This window comes from Vipera ursinii (genome assembly GCF_947247035.1).
Source record: "Vipera ursinii genome assembly, chromosome: 5".
NCBI lineage: Eukaryota > Metazoa > Chordata > Lepidosauria > Squamata > Viperidae > Vipera > Vipera ursinii.
In genome coordinates this window covers 78,229,272-78,244,062 of record NC_139518.1, presented here as the reverse complement: position 1 = coordinate 78,244,062, position 14,791 = coordinate 78,229,272, and positions in this window count along the sequence as shown.

Here is a 14,791-nt window from a genome sequence, read left to right as displayed (position 1 = left end):
ATAGTGATCCCGACCACCATTTAGGCTAGTGAGACCTGGAAGGCATTAGCAAGCATTAATGAGAAACTTGACGTTTTCCAACAAAGCTGCCTTCACCAAATCCTAAAGATTTGCTATTTGTGGCCATGTTACTAAAGAAGAAGTGCTTCAAAAGAGTTTCTCCTGCAAACTACATAACACTGTCTCATGCAGAAGACTCCAACTTAGTCATATTCCCTGCATGGAGAACAATCAAATCTCTAAGGTAATGAGATAGATCTCCCCAATGCCAAATGACCAAGAGAATACCCTTGTAATACATGGTGAAGAATGTTCATGGCAGACTTAAAGATTCTAAAAACCACTTGGGAAGATGTTGAAGTAATCACCCCAAACCAAAAATGTTCTAGATCCCTTGCTGCCCAATATGCTACATAGAATGGGGGGATTTAATGCTAATGCACAGGAGTGTATACACAAGCACACATACATACATGCAAGCACATGCACGCACACACACACACACACGTTCCCCAGGTTTAAAATTCCAAGCCCTTTCCTATTCTTTTTAACAGAAATTGGGCCATTATCTTCTCAATCTTGTCATTGATGATTTTAATAATATTAAATGAAGTAACAAAATTATATGCTCCCATTTCTCTCTGCCCAGTTCCTTCTAAATACTGTAATTTTGACAGAACTTTATAAACTTTATAAAGTTTATTTAAAGTCTATAATAAAAGACTTTATTATAGGCTTAAAGAAAAACAAAAAAGCAACACCATTGTAATAGTATTTATTACAATGGTGTTGCTTTTTTTTGTTTTAGAGGTATGTTTGAACCAGATTACAGAAGGCATTACATTGAAGCGTATATTGATTTATTGACAGCACTAGAGGCAAAGACATGGCCAAATAGGCAGGGGTTAGAGTTCTTTAGAGATTTGTACAAATTAGAAACAACAAATATAATTTCTCTCTCTCTCTCTCTCTCTCTCTCTCTCTCTCTCTCTCTCTCTCTCTCTCTCTCTCTCTCTATATATATATATATATATATATATATATATATATATATATATATATATATATATATATATATGTGTGTGTGTGTGTGTGTGTGTGTGTGTGTGTGTGTGTGTGTGTGTGTGTGTGTGTGTGTTTGTGTATGGAGGTCTTCTAGTCCAACCTCTTGCTCAATCAGGAGACCCTATAAACCCTATACCATTGGTTGTCCAATCTCTTCTTAAAAACCTCTGGTAACAGAGCACCCACAATTTCTGAAGGCAAGCCATTTTCATTGATCATGATTAATTATTCTCACTGTCAGAAAATTTCTCCTTAGTTCTAGGTTGGTTCTCTCCTCAATTCATTTCCAACCACTGCTTCTTATCCTGCCTTCAGGTGCTTTGGAGAATAGGTTGACCCTTTCTTCTTTGTGGCAGTCCCTTATGTATTAAAAGGCTGCTGTCATGTTGCCCCAGTCCTTTTTTTCACTAGACTGGACATAGCCAATTTCTGTAACTGTTCTTTTCATATGTTTTGGCCTCCAGCCCCCTAATCATCTTTGAGTAGGGTGTTGGAGTGGAACTGGGAGGTAATGAGGCTGCACTATCAAGTCAATGGAGTTTTGAAAGAATAAAGAGACAGTTATTCCATACAGATAATTTCTTTTTAGGGAATTCTTCTCTTTGGCTTTTCCAGAACTCTGCTCAACTCCCAGGTTTTTTTTTTTTTTAGCATTCCTTAGCTTTCTGGAAATTGTGTGGCTAAGCTGACAGGGTCCCCCCCCCATGAAAGTGTTTTTTCAATAGGACATAAACACCATGTGGCTGAGCCTGTCTTTTGTTTTGTCTGTTGAGGTTTCTTGGGGTTAAGGGCTTTAACTTGGTTCTACAAAATCTCCTACACCACAACAATGCATAACTGTTGACTTCCGGTGGCGGCGCGGCGCCAAAGACAGCATTCCCGGGCTGCCCGCGGCTCAGCTGTTTGTTTTTTCGCCCGAAACAGCGCCGATCAGCTGTTCGGGCGAAATTGAAGCCCCCTCCTCGGGAGAAGAGGAGGGGGTGAGGCCCCAGGTAGGGGTAGAGTTCTCCGGGGCCGCCTGAGCTTGGAGCTTGGGCGGCTGAAGGATTGAACTCCCCCGAAGCCTGGGTTGCTCCCAGCTGGCCGGCGTCTCTGCTCCGAACTTCTTGGAGCAGAGCCAGGCGTCTGCGAACCATCCCTGCCTGAAGAAAGGACTATGATTTAAAGGAGCAGGCAGAGCGGTACAAGAGGTAAAGGTGAAGAGGATTATTTTACTATACTCTCTAGCTTGTTGGACTTTTTAAACTTTAAGTGAAAGTGCGTCATAATTGAGGACTAAAAGATGGCGGCGAAACCTCCCCCTAAAACTCTTCGGAGCGGTGGATCCTCGCCGGTGCAACAATCATCACTACAGGCGTTGCACCCTCCTGAAGCGCTGACATCGAAGGACTTACGAGATGCTCTGGATAAACTTTTGGAATCAATCAATCAATCAATGGGTGATAAATTTGCACAGATGGAGGAGAAATTGGAGAAATTGGAGGAGAGAATGGAAGAGAGGATGGAACAGAAGTTCAGCGTGATGAAGGTAGACATTTTGTCTTCAGTGCATAAAGTGGCGGGATGTGTGGAAGAATTAGATGAAAAAATGGATGATCTGGCTCAAAGGAATGCTATATTAGAAGTAAAAGCACGGGAGAATGAAAATGCAAGAGACAAAGTGGAAAGGGAGTTAAGCCTAGCCCAATATTACCAGATGCAGTTTGCTGTCAGAATCAGAGGTTTAAAAGAGAATATTAAAGAAGATTTAAAGCAGCTGATCTCTGAGGCTCTCGAAGTGGTATTAAACCAGCCAGCATCTGAAATAAGAGCAGCTATGGATAAAGTGTTTCGGGTGAATTCATGGATTGCCAGACAGAGAAAGTTGCCTAGAGATGTGGTGGTTTATTTTGCAAAAAGAGAGATTAGAGATCAAGTTATACAAGCTGCCTATGATGCTAAAGTGGTGATTGCTGAACAAGAAGTCTTGGTTTTAAAAGAAATTCCTCCAAGGATTTTAAGGGGAAGGAAGGACTATACATTTCTCGTGCATGAGCTTAAGCAAAGAGATATAAGGTTCAGATGGGAGATTCCAGATGGGCTGATGGTGATGCATGAAGGTAAAAGGTATCGGCTGATTACTGTGAAGCAAGCGCGTGATTTCTACAATAATGTCTTAAAAGCAACCCCATTAACACTTCTGGAAGCTGGAAAGGGATCTGGAGAAGGAGAACATCAAGAGGATGAAACAGAGGAAAGTGGTGCTGGAGGAGATCAAGTTACAACTTCTTTGGATGATCCTAGAGAGCAAAGAGTAACGCGTGCTGCTTTAAAACGAGCAAAGAAAATAAAAGAACAAGATCAGCAAAAGTCTTTAGATTCTTCACAACGTACATATAGTCAAGCTGTGGGAGGAGCACGGCCTAAAGAAGTTAGTCCTATCAAAGCTGTGCTCCAAGAGCTTTGGGAGGATATGCATGGCAACTAAATTTCTAACCTGGAATGTTAATGGACTAAATTCACCGCAGAAGAGGAAGAAAGTTTTTCAATATTTAAAACAATTTAAGATAGATGTTATATGTTTGCAAGAAACACATATTAGAGTTTTGGATCAAAAGCATTTATTGAACTCGAGACTGGGTACGCAATTTGTTGCCTCTGCAGAGAATAAGAAAAATGGAGTGGTTGTTTATGTTAAAAGTGCCTTAACAGCAGACTTAATTGAAGCAGATAAGCATGGAAGATATGTTATGATTGAGCTGTTGTTAGAAGGTAAAAAGACGCTTCTAGTTGGATTATATGCACCTAACCAACAACAAGCTGATTTTTTTAGCTTACTCCACACAAAGCTTACCCAGTTGGATTATAAATCTTTTATTTTTATGGGAGACTGGAATGGTGTTTTGGATGTACAGTTGGACAAGGCTGGAGCTTTTAAGCGCATTCCAAGTCATGCTAGACTGCCTAAATCTTTTTTTGAAATGAAGGATGACCTGGAATTGCGAGATATTTGGCGTGAGAGACACTTGCAGGAGAAGGATTATACTTTTTATTCTGACAGACACCAATCTTTTTCGAGGATTGATTTTATTTTGTTGACTAATGATTTTTTTTTGAGAACTAAAAAGGTGAAGATTTGTGCAAGAACTATTTCTGACCACAGTCCAGTTTGGTTGGAGATTGATAAGGAGAAAAGAGACAGGCGCTCGTGGCGCGTAAATGAGAATTTGTTTAGAAATCAGAGAAATGTGGAAGAATGCAAACAGCGGATGAAGGACTTTTTTGAGATTAATATGAATAAGGGTACCTCTATGGACATGGTTTGGGATGCTAGCAAGGCCTATATGAGAGGGGTGTTGATATATATGAATAATAGACATAGACGTGCAGTGGAAACTAGAAGGAAAGAACTGGAGAATGAAATAAAGGAAAAAGAAAAGGCTTTGATTTTGAATCCAGAGGATGTGAAGGTCAAGGAGGCTATTAGACTGCTAAGAGGACAATTTGATAAATTAATGGCAGATCAAGTGGCAACCAATCTGCGGTTTGCTAGGCACAATACTTTTTGTAACGCTAATAAACCAGGCAGATGGTTAGCTTATAGACTGAGGAAAAAACAAAGGGCCTCTAATATAGATAAGATTGAGTATAAAGGAAGGGTTGTGTTTCAACAGAATCTTATTAAGGATGCTTTTGTGGATTTTTATTCGAAATTATATACTAAAGAGGAAATTAATGTAAAAGATATTGATATATACTTGGAGAATGCTAGCATCCCAGTTCTTACGCAAGTACAAAAAGAGGGGATTAATCAACTGATTACAGAAGAAGAAATTCTTACAGCAATTAAGGAACTGAAGGTGGATAAAGCGCCAGGCACGGATGGCTTGACTGCGGCCTATTATAAAAATTTACAATTTGAGATGATAAAGCCGTTAAAGGAACTGTTTCAGACAATTCAGAGGGGGGGAAAGGTGCCACCGTCTTGGAGAACAGCTTTTATCTCTTTGATTCCGAAGGAAGACCAGGATGCTACTCAAGTTAAAAATTACAGACCGATATCGCTTTTAAATACAGATTATAAGATATTTGCTAAGGTTTTGGCTAATAGACTGATGAGGGTTCTGCAACAGGTGATTCATGGGGATCAAACGGGGTTTATTAGTGGTAGGCAAATGAAAAATAATGTGAGACATATAGTTGATGTGTTAGAGTTTTTGGAAAGGCACAACCAGATCTCTGCAGCGCTAATCTTTTTAGATGCTGAAAAGGCCTTTGATCAATTGAATTGGCAATTTTTGTTGAAAGTTTTAGATAAAATGGATTTTGGGGAAAATTTTTTACAGCCGATTAGGGCATTATATCAAAAACAAACTGCCCGAATCATAGTTAACAATAGCCTGACAGCAGCATGTAATATTGAGAAGGGCACAAGGCAAGGGTGTCCGTTATCGCCCTTGTTATTTGTGTTAACATTAGAGATACTATTGGTTAAGATTCGGAGCTCGGAAACAATTAAGGGGATACAAGTTGGAGATCAGGACTATAGATTGAGAGCATTTGCAGATGATCTGGTTGTTACAGTGACCCAGCCAGAGAACTCTGTTGTGGACCTGATGGAGATAATAACACAATATGGGAAGGTTTCTGGATTTAAAGTAAATACACAGAAAACTAAAATTTTGGCTAGAAATATGACAGTTTCACAGAAGGCTCTCTTAGAAGGATTAACTGGATTTGAGATTGTTAAGAGGGTTAAATATCTGGGGGTGATTTTGTCGCCCTCTAATACAAAGCTATATAAAAATAATTATGAAAAACTATGGGGGAAAATTCAAAAAGAATTGGAGAGTTGGCAAAAATTGCAATTGTCTTTGTTGGGACGGATTGCAGCAGTGAAAATGAATGTCCTGCCCAAATTTTTATTTTTGTTTCAAATGATACCGATTCTTAAGAAAGATTCTAATTTGGAGGAATGGCAGCGTGGTATCAATAAATTTGTGTGGGCAGGGAAAAAGCCACGAGTTAAACTTAAGATTATGCAGGATACTCGTGAGAGAGGTGGCCTTAAATTGCCTAATTTTAAATTATATTATGAAGCTGCTGCATTAGTAGGAATAAGCGATTGGATTAATTTGACGCAATTGAGGTTATTAAATCTTGAGGGCCATGATTTGTTGTTTGGCTGGCATGCATATTTGTTGTATGATAAGAAGGTAGATACTGTGTTTAGGATGCATATTTTAAGACAGGCATTGCTGAGAGTTTGGAAGAAGTATAGACATAAGCTAAGCAGCAAGATACCATTGTGGGCAATTCCAAAACACGCAATAGAAAATATACATGCTGGTTTCAAACATGATGTGACTACGTACAAGGAAATTTTAAGCCTGGAAAGGAATGTTTGGTGTTTGAAATCATATAGCCTCTTGCGAGAAGAGAAGGTTGTTCAAACTTGGTTTCAATATATTCAATTACAGGCCAGGTGGAAAGAAGACCAGAAAAATGGATTTACAATGACTGATGAAAATTTGATAAAGCAGATTAGAAATCAGGGACCAGCACATATTAAACGGATATATCTTGCATTGATAGAGATTGACTCGGAAACAGAGCTTGTTAAGGATTGTATGATAAAATGGGCCCAAAACATCCAGGAAGTTATTACAATGGACACGTGGGAAAAGATTTGGGTGAGGAACGTAAAATTTACTCAAGCTCAAAATCTAAGAGAGAACTTTTACAAAATGTTTTATAGATGGCATCTAGATCCTAAAAAGCTTGCAAGTATGTATCCGAATTACCAGCCTAAATGTTGGAGGTGTGGTGATGAAGATGCAACATATTTTCACATATGGTGGACATGTAAGAAGGTTAAGGCTTTTTGGATAAAAGTCTGGTGGAATATGCAGAAGATTTTTAAGCAAAGGATAAAGTTTTGTCCGCAACTTTTTTTGTTGGGAATAATTACAGATGCTACAGTTGTGGACACTAAATTGACGTTGAATTTAATTACGGCAGCAAGTCTCTTAATAGGTCAGTATTGGAAGAAGGAGGAACTGCCGACTATAGAAGAATGGACTTTAAAGGTTTCTGACCTGGCAGAGATGGCAAAGATATCGGCCTATTTGAAAGATCATTCGCAAGAACGCTATATTACGGAGTGGAGAGTATATCCAGAACAAATATGGGACTAAGAAGTTTCATGTAGCATTTGAATAAGTCTTCCTTTCTTTTTTTCTGTTTTTTTTGTTTTTTTATATATTTTATATTAATAGTGTTTGTAGTTATCCTATATGAGCTAGAGAGTGATAGATTTTAGAGCTCATGGTTGTTAGCATATGGATGTTTATGATTTTTTTCTTTTTGTTTTTTATACCTTGTACTTAGCTCTGGGAAGTCGGGGGGGTGGGGAGGGGGGGAGGGGTAAGGAGGGAGGGATAGGGGAGGGGTAGGGGGGGATTGTCAAAGATAAAATGTATGATAAAACTTTTCAATAAAAAAAAACTATCCATATGGTGTAGTAACAACTTGCACCTAAACTTCGGCAAGACAAAAGAGATGGTGTTAGACTTCCGGAGAAAAAAGGAGAAACCTGCACCACTTCACATTGGGGAGGACTGTGTAGAGAGAGTTTCCTCCTTTAAATTTCTGGGAGTCTACCTCTGTAAAGATCTGACCTGGAAAGTTAACACAACTCAGGTGGCTAGAAAGGCCCAACAGAGGCTTCACTTTCTTAGGGTCTTGCGGAAGAACAGGGTAGAATAACAGCTAATGACCCTCTTTTACCGGTCTACTATAGAGAGCGTCCTCTCGTATGGTATTGTGGTTTGGTATGCTGGTCTGACAGCCGCGGATAGGAAAGTATTATAGAGGGTAGTGAGCACAGCACAAGACATTGTGGGCTGTTCCCTGACACCACTGGATGACATCGCCAGGGCTCGTTGCCTTGGAAGAGTGAGGAAAATTCTCAGGGATGACTCACACCCTGGACGGTATCTCTTTACTCTCCTACCATCCGGTAGGAGATATAGGAATATAGCCAGCCGTACCAACAGGCTGAAAAATAGCTTTTATCCGTGGGCTGTTAGGCTTTTAAATGGGACATAATCTTATGCAGAATTGACTTGGGAGGGGGGGAGCAGGGAGGGGGAAGGGGGGTTTTTTAAAGGAAAACTGTATTTTAAAACTTTTCAATAAAAAAAAAACAATGCATAACTGTTAACAATTACTGTTCATAGCCGGGTAGAGTGAAACAAAACTTAGCAACATTTAAGAACACAGAATTGTCTTTGTTGTCTACTGGGAAATATAAGTAAAATGAGTGAAAATTCCCTGGGAAATCAGAAAGAATCAGAGAGATCAATTACAAATGAATGCATAGTTTTGCAGAAAAACAAAACACGGGCTTTAGATTCTATTGCACTTGTATCATGGAACATCATTTAGCAATGGGTAAAAAGGTAAAGGTAAAGGTTCCCCCGCACATGCATGCTAGTCGTTTCCAACTCTAGGGGCCGGTGCTCATCTCCGTTTCAAAGCCGAAGAGCCAGCGCTTGTCCGAGGAAGTCTCTGTGGTCATGTGGCCGGCATGACTAGATGCCAAAGGTGCACGGAACGCTGTTACCTTCCCACCATAGGGACGTGGTGGCTCAGTGGGTTAGGACACTGAGCTTGTTGACCAGATGGTCGGCAGTTTGGTGGGTCGAATCCCGAGTTCTGCGTAACAGCGTGAGCACCTGTTACTCGTCCCAGCTTCTGCCAAACTAGCAGTTCGAAAGCATGTAAAAAATGCAAGTAGAAAAATAGCAATGGGTATTTTCCAGTATTTCTCTCTTGATTCTTTGTGGCAATAGCATTGAGCCAAGGATAAACTTCTCCTGAGTTTTAAGACAGTGACTTGGTCTAGAAAGCTGGCTGATTTGTATTTTGAAAATTGGTTGTTAATACACAATTGGAGATAAACTGCATGAGGCAATTAGCCTTCTCTATCTAGAATACTTTGTTTCAGAATGGACCTAGAATCAAAATCATCTATAATTAAAGGGACCAATTATGGATTATGTCACCATTTCAGCCAAAGTTCAAGTTAATAGTCCAAAAGCCAGATTCCACTCCTGCTTCTCACAAGAAAACAACTTTTAGGAAATAATGCAGAAAACGTTTTTCAAACAATTTGCCTAATGATGTCATTATTTCTGTATTAATCCATTTATATTTGATGGCATATGCTTTAATTAACATAAATGGATGATAAAAGAAGAGAGTTTTTTTCCCCTGCAAAACAAAAGAAAGATCTGTACAGGATGTTCATTCCAATCCTTTTTACTTGACCTAATTATTGAGTACCAGTATTAGCCCTTCTTTTGAGGCAGAGATAGCAAAACAGCAGCAGCCTTATATTGTCAAACTAAGGACTGAGTTGTGCTGAATCAATACTGTGAATGTTCTTTATCAATTTTAAAAATAAAAACTTTCAATAACTGCCTAAAGAACAAACTATTATTTTTTGACTGGAGACAGGTGTCAGGTTTAACTTGACCTTGAAGAAGGGAGAACTTCTGACACGTGGTGTTTCTGGCATGGCAGCAATATTAATTTAGATAGCTGGTAAACTTTTTTGTTCTAGAAATAAACCCCTCATGGTCGGCGGGACTTAAATTTGTATCTTACTGTGAATATATTTCATTAGATACCAAAGGCAAATGAAGCAGAAGAGCATGATGAGATATTACACTGCCCTGATAGGCAACCATAAACAAAGGGCATAGTAAAGACAACATAATATTTCTTGCTTTAATTCCTCTATAATATACATTTTGGCCAATATCAATAGAAGCCCTTTTGGCGCAGTGGTTAGAATCAGTGGTGGGATTCAGAAAGTTCGCACCACTTCGGCAGAACTGGTAGCTAATTTTTTGTTGCCCAGCACAGAATTGACTTCTGGAAGCGGCATCCACACAGATAACCTGTTGTTCACATATTTGAATCCCACCACTGGTTAGAATGCAAACTCTGCCCACAGTGTGGAGTTTAATATTGTTGGGCTCAAGGTTGACTCAGCCTTCCATCCTTGTGAGGTCAGTAAAATGAGGACCTAGATTCTTCAAGGCAATATGCTGACACTGGAAACCAGTCAGAGAGTACTGTAAAGCACTTTGTTGTTAGCTGCGAAGTCATGTCCTACCCATCGCGACCCTATGGACAACGTTCCTCCAGGCCTTCCTGTCCTCTACCATCTTCTGGAGTCCATTTAAGCTCACGCCTACTGCTTCAGTGACTCCATCCAGCCACCTCATTCTCTGTCGTCCCCTTCTTCTATTGCCCTCAATCTTTCCCACCATTAGGCTCTTCTCCAGTGAGTCCTTCCTTCTCATTAGGTGGCCAAAGTATTTGACTTTCAACTTCAGGATCTGGCCTTCTAAAAAGCACTCAGGGTTGATCTCCTCTAGGACTGACCGGTTTGATCGCCTTGCAGTCCAAGGGACTCGCAAGAGTCTTCTCCAGCACCAGAGTTCAAAGGCCTCAATTCTTTGGCGCTCAGCCTTTCTTATGGTCCAGCTTTCACAGCCATACATTGCAACTGAGAAGACCGTAGCCTTGACTATACGCACTTTTGTTGACAGGGTGATGTCTCTTCTTTTTAGTGTGTTGTCTAGATTTGCCACGGCTTTCCTCCTGAGGAGCAAGCATCTTTTAATTTCTTGGCTACAGTCCCCATCTGCAGTGATCTTGGAGCCCAGGAAAATAAAATCTGTCACTACCTCCATTTCTTCCCCATCTATTTGCCAGGAATTGAGAGGGCCAGATGCCATGATCTTGGTTTTGTAAAGCACTATGGAGAGGTATATAAGTCTAAGTGCTATTGCTATATGTCAGCCTGGTACTCATATAATCACTGTTGGACAGCTTCATGCCCTGAACACACAGAATGTAAAAGTAAGATTTGATCCAGGCACATGTACTGCAGTAGTCAGCCTTGAGTCCAGAATCAGCACAACAACAGCAAAGATTAAAACCTATAGGTGGTGGTCAAATTAAACAGGGAAGTCAAAGAATGCGTGAAGCCTTAAGCAATAGTAACCTTCAAGATGCTAAATAGCTCTGATTGTCAGGGTACTGATAAAGGTAATAAAGCACAATGGTTGCCTACTCAAGTGAATGTCACACATTCAGCTCCTTTTGACATTCTTTAAATATGGAAATAAAGTAAAAGACCTCTGTATTTTTAGCAACAACCTCAGGAGCAGCAGAGAAACCACTGAATCTGCAAGCACAAATGATTGATCCGTGACAGCTCAGAGTCATTCTCAGTCATCATGATTCCATTGACCATGATTATCCTGTCATAGATAAAAGCATCCTTAGATTTAAAGCTCAATTTAAATGGATGACATTACAATGCCACTCAGCCTGGATCTGTGAAGACTACCTAGTGACAGGAGGAGGGGTGGGAGAAATATTCCCTTGAGGATCTCAGGAGAAGAAATGAGATGTGTGTACCTGATCACTGTCAGCTTCCTTCCCTGCCCTCCATCCCAAAGCATCAGCAAGGAAAAAAATGTTTTTTTCCAAATTAGGAGTTTTATTTGCAAGATATTGGAAATCAGTGTGAGTAGAATAGAAACTGTTTATAGTTTACAAAGCAAACCTCTGGTTTTGTAAGACTGTGCCATGCAGCAGAAGTTGTGTTTGCCTTCCGGTAGTCCTCAACTTACAACCACAACTGAGTCCCAAATTTCTGTTATTAAATGAGTTTTGTCCCATTTTACGACCTTTTTTGCCTCAGTTGTTAAGTGAATCACTGCAACTGATAAATTAGTAACCCGGCTGTTAAGTGAATCTGGCTTTCCCATTGATTTTGCTTGTCAGAAGGTTGTAAAAGGTGATCACATGACCCCAGGACACGTCAACCGTCATAAATATGAGTCAATTACCAAGCATCTGAATGCTGATCACATGATCATGGGGATGCTGCAAAGGTCGTAAGTGTGAAAAATGGTGTTAGCCACTTTTTTCAGTGCTGTTGTAACTTTGAATGGTCACTCAATGAACTGTTGTAAGTGAAGGACTACCTGTGTAAATGACGTTTTGCTTTGCTGCAGATTCTTACTTGTCAGGCAGTGCAGTAGCTTATTCTTCATTATACCAAATGTGACTGAGTTCATCCTGTGTGAAGGACCCGGTATAATTTCAGGATTATATAGTGATCACTGAAGAGAAGCTTTATTAAATGAAGACAGCTACTTCTAAGTTATGTGGCCTACACCTTTCTCTTTCTAGGCAGAGACCAATATTGTCTGTAGTTGCATCTCAAATAATGAATGAAGTTGTTTTTGTTGTTGTTTTCATTATTAGATCCTGGTCTTGAGCATTATATGGAAAAGAAACGATGGAGCAATTCAAGGTGCCAAGGTACCAAATTAGGCAAGGAAAGCAAGGGGAAACCAAAATTCAAGAATAATTGGTAGTCAAGAATTTTTGTGTGTCACACCAGAAAAATCTGCTTTGTAAATAGGAACAGTTGGCCAAGGAAAATGAGCAGTGATAGATAGATAGATAGATGATAGATGATAGATAGATAGATGATAGATAGATAGATGATAGATAGATAGATAGATAGATAGATAGATAGATAGATAGATAGATAGATAGATAGATAGATATAGATATAGATATAGATATAGATATAGATATAGATATAGATATAGATATAGATATAGATATAGATATAGATATAGATATAGATATACAGTAGATATAGATATAGATATAGATATAGATATAGATATAGATATAGATATAGATATAGATATAGATATAGATATAGATATAGATATAGATATAGATATAGATATAGATATAGATATAGATATAGATATAGATATAGATATAGATATTTGTTTTCTGAGGTTTTCGCGGGTGTTTGTATGTGGATCTTTTGTCATTCGGGTTTTTGCCCGCTTAGAGTTGAGGGTGTAGGAGCAACGTTTCGATGGAATCCCATCCATCATCCTCAGGCTGGTGGCTTCAGCTTCCTTCTTCTGGGAGAAGCATGAGGCTCCTACACCCTCAACTCTATGTGGGCAAAAAGATCCAGATATAGATATAGATATAGATATAGATATAGATATAGATATAGATATAGATATAGATATAGATATAGATATAGATATAGATATAGATATAGATATAGATATAGATATAGATATAGATATAGATATAGATATAGATATAGATATAGATATAGATATAGATATAGATATAGATATAGATATAGATATAGATATAGATATAGATATAGACACAGACACATATACAGACATATATACATATACATATACAGCAGGATTTTGAAGTGCTGTTAGATGCGATCTTCATACTATGTGTGTGGTTTTGTAATTCTCTCTACTTTAACCTTTTATTTGGGAACATGAACTAGGAAAAGAGTTTAATTGAAGCTATGGTATTTTGTAAGGTAGGATGAGCTAAGAGAGAATGAGTTTGATCCAAACTCATCCAATGAATTACCATGAGGGAAGGAAGGAAGGAAGGAAGGAAGGAAGGAAGGAAGGAAGGAAGGAAGGAAGGAAGGAAGGAAGGAAGGAGGGAGGGAAGGAAGGAAGGAAGGGTCGGTGGGTTTCTGATGCTCTCTGCCAGCTTCCCACAAGGAAACTTAAAGGGGAAGCCTTCAGGAATTTGGAAATTGTTCCATTTCCCACTCCCTGATCCTGTTCCCACTCCCACCTGTGGTCATTCTGTTTCTCTGATTATGTGACAAAATATCTGTTAACAATTGCCCATGGGGGACAACTTGCCTAGTGTTATTTTAAAACCCTTGGCATGCCAAGGAATAAACTTGGGACTTTCAGGTTGGGAGCTGTGAGCTTTTTGGAAGGCAGGGTAGGGAAGGGAAGGGAAAGTCCCAGTCCTCAAGAAGAAAATTATAGCAGCAAATTAGAATGAAACATAATATGAATATTGCTGAATGGAGATTTGAGGAAATAATTCTGCTCCAGTCCTGAAAGTTGGATCAAAGGAATATTTGGTGTAGCCCCAATGATTTGGCAGTTGGGTATGTTTTGCCCATCAAGACTGGCAACTGAGCTATGTTTTGGAATCTGCAATTTCCTATTTCATGCTGAAATTGTAAGAGACTAAGCTAAAGCCTAAAGCTGCTGCACTTAGGGAGAATAATTACACATTAAATATGAAAAGAAGAGTGGATTTATGCTAATTGATGTATAAATCAAAAGAAGGATTTACCTACCTTTTAAGTTCATGAACCAGTGCTAGCTCCTGACTTATGCCTAGATTAAAATTAATAACAGAATTCAAATGAATTACTTCTCTTTCATATTAATATGAAATGCCACATTATAGAATAATTGTATACTATTTTGTACATGTATCGTATAAATGATAGATATATTCAAGGTGCTGGTAATGATCTATTAAGGCCCTAAATGGCTTGGGTCCGGATTATCTAAGGGAACACCTGCTGCCAGCAGCAACTTCCCATCGTCCTGTGCGCTCCCACAGGGAGGGCCTTCTCAGGGTACCGCCGGTTAAAGAATACCGGCGGGTTATTCCCAGGGGTAGGGCATTCTCTGTGGGCGCGCCGGCCCTATGGAACCAACTTCCCACGGAACTCAGGACTGCCCCCGACCTTCGCTCATTTCGCCGGGACTTGAAAACCTGGTTCTTCGAACTGTTTGGTCCAGACTGAGGGGTTTTAATTTAATTT